Source organism: Montipora capricornis, chromosome 2, assembly GCF_036669925.1.
Source record: "Montipora capricornis isolate CH-2021 chromosome 2, ASM3666992v2, whole genome shotgun sequence".
Lineage (NCBI taxonomy): Eukaryota > Metazoa > Cnidaria > Anthozoa > Scleractinia > Acroporidae > Montipora > Montipora capricornis.
Genome location: NC_090884.1, coordinates 46568803 through 46571302, shown reverse-complemented (window position 1 = coordinate 46571302; position 2500 = coordinate 46568803). Strand labels below are relative to the sequence as shown.

Here is a 2500-nt window from a genome sequence, read left to right as displayed (position 1 = left end):
GAACCATGTGTCTTTCAGAGTGGCTGTGGGTCAAAGTGACGGCTAATTTTGCTGACATTGCAGTATGTGTGTGACAAATTGTGGAAGGGGGAGAGACTTTCTCAGGAACGGAAAATTTTTGAGCTGGATCTCGTAAATGTATTTATTGTGAGTGTCTTTGCCTTTCCTATGGTAATTAGAACACGCATTTTTGTTTGTTTGTTTGTTTGTTTTTTTTCGCCAGCGATTTCACTGACGGACTCTAGGGATTTGATTATGGTTCTCTCAGACGAGAATTTACAGGTTCAAAGAAGCTGCTAGGCAGCCATTCGAGCGGTGAAATGCACTGCTCATGGCTTAATTAGTTTGTCTTAAGGCTTGATGCTGTGAATTACTACTCGCAATTAGGAAGACATGCTAGTTCTGCTTAGCGCAATAAGTGGTTTTGACACATTTAATCCCAAATCGTTTTTCTTTTTTCAACCTCCCCTGTCCACAGCTTGTCCAGTTTGTGACTTGTGCCCACACGGTCTTGCAGGATCCAATACCGACGTTTTGTTTCATGTTATGTGTGTCGCCTGGTTAGAGTAAATTTTGTGCAGTACATTAAGATTACAGCGAAGCTCCAACAAACGCAAAACAAAAACAAATAAATAAAACAAAAATAACAACCCCCTCCCCTCCAAAAGAAAAGAAGGTGAAAATTTAATTTGAACAAGAGGCCATATTCGGCCTATCCTCTGGCCGATTCCTCTGTTTTATTTAAGAAATGCTAGGATGAAGTTGAATCATCTTTGCTGATTTTTTTTTTGTAAAAGGTTGGTTTTAAATAAGTAGGAACTTCAAACTTCAAATCAGCGAATCCCTGATGAAACAAGTTCGTACATGTAAATATTTCAATGCCTTGAAGGTAATAGTTCATAGTTTTTATATTTTTAAAATTTTATTTTGTCAGCCTCACAAATGTTTGTAAACGTTGGAATGCTGACGTCACTGAAGAAACAGGAAGTCATTTTCGTGAGCAAATGTATATTATAGGTCGAAAATTTACTAATACATTTATCCTGGAAATGTATATGGGGCAAAGGTTGAATCACAGGTCATCACTGCAGTACTTTTGGCATGAAGATTCACTTTCACCTTTACTCCTCAAATGGTGACATATTTAGGTAAATCATTGATTGTAAGATGACTGTTTATACACCAGCCATGGTAGAATTTAGTCCCAATGTTCACAATAGCAGCTAATGTATTAGAATCCCAGTAACTGCAGGGCTTGATGACAGAGTAACACAATGAATATAGTGCCAGTGGACAACACTGCTTACGAGGACAAAAGCTGTTGTTTTCAACAATATTAAGATTAACTTTAGCAATTTTTATTCCTTTTACCTCAAATATATCACTGATCTGATACAAACTTTGAATATACTGGACTAAACTACTTACAGATGGTACTTCTAAAAGAACGCATGTCCCTTCAGGGTGACTGTTTCCATACAAATCTCTACCATGAGAATCAAATATTTTAAAAGCACCATTATTACAACAATAGATTCCAACAACAATGCATCTTACTCCTAAAATAAATGAGGTATAGCTTTGAGCCATAAGCGATTCGAAAGCTCCAAGTAAAGACATACAGTAATGGTATCCCTCGATTGCACTATTACCATGAACATTTCCAGTGTAGCTCTCACTGTAAGAAACCAGCTGGTAGGCAGTATCAAACACACTTAACATTGATGGTAACTCTGCCAACAGCAATTATTTGTATCAAAGCATTAGCACAATAAATCCGCCCATTGTTGTGGTATATTAATTAAAGTACTCATCGCAACACACTGTTGTCCAGCATTTTGACGAAATACTCTAAAGTTGCCTTGGCTGTAAGGTGCTCTTATAGTTTTACTGGGGTCCACAATGGGACCAGGGTTCTTCTCTATATCGGAACTTAGTTTAAACTTACAATAATTAATGCTGTGGTTATAACTCGTGAAAAGTGACGAGGGTAAAACACATGTAAACAAAGAATAATATTTTTTAACTTTCTGCATCTCTTTAAATCTTTTTCGATTCCACTTCGATTTAAATTTAACATAGCGATGAATTTTAGATGACATTCGTGTATTTTTCCTAATTTTATAAAGAACAAACGTTTGCAGCTTCGATTCTTCTTCGACAGTCGCTTTAGCTTCTTCACTGGTACTGCATGTATTCTACTTGGTTCACGTTCCCGTCTGGACCTGTGGCGTTCGAATAAATTCTTATTGCTGGTGTAAACAAACATCTCATAACGAGACCTGATTCCAAGTTTCTTCGTTAACTTTATTGGAGTCGTTGAATAATTTCGTACACTTGAATGTAACTGTTTCACTTCAGGCAGCATAATATAGTCTTCAAATGAACTAGAAACCGTTTCTGAACATCGTATGAGTGTACATAAACTTACATACTGCTTGTAGATGATCCATGCGATGGTTGTTATTATAATGACACCACTGAAAAGTACAATCGTTAA

General features: G+C 36.7%; 1 protein-coding gene and 1 long non-coding RNA gene across 2 annotated transcripts in view; one reads left to right on the top strand and one right to left on the bottom strand.

Annotated features, from left to right (window-relative positions):
* Positions 1-681, top strand: part of LOC138024144 (uncharacterized) — a 19845-nt gene extending 19164 nt beyond the window's left edge. Inside the window, exon 8 of the mRNA XM_068871274.1 lies at positions 19-681. The gene's annotated coding sequence lies outside the window, so the exon portion shown is untranslated. The remainder of the gene's footprint in view (positions 1-18) is intronic.
* Positions 682-817: 136 nt separating this feature from the next.
* Positions 818-2500, bottom strand: part of LOC138024194 (uncharacterized) — a 14621-nt gene continuing 12938 nt past the window's right edge. Inside the window, exon 2 of the long non-coding RNA XR_011126921.1 lies at positions 818-2500. This exon is cut by the window's right edge and continues 1202 nt beyond it. This is a non-coding gene — a long non-coding RNA (uncharacterized lncRNA).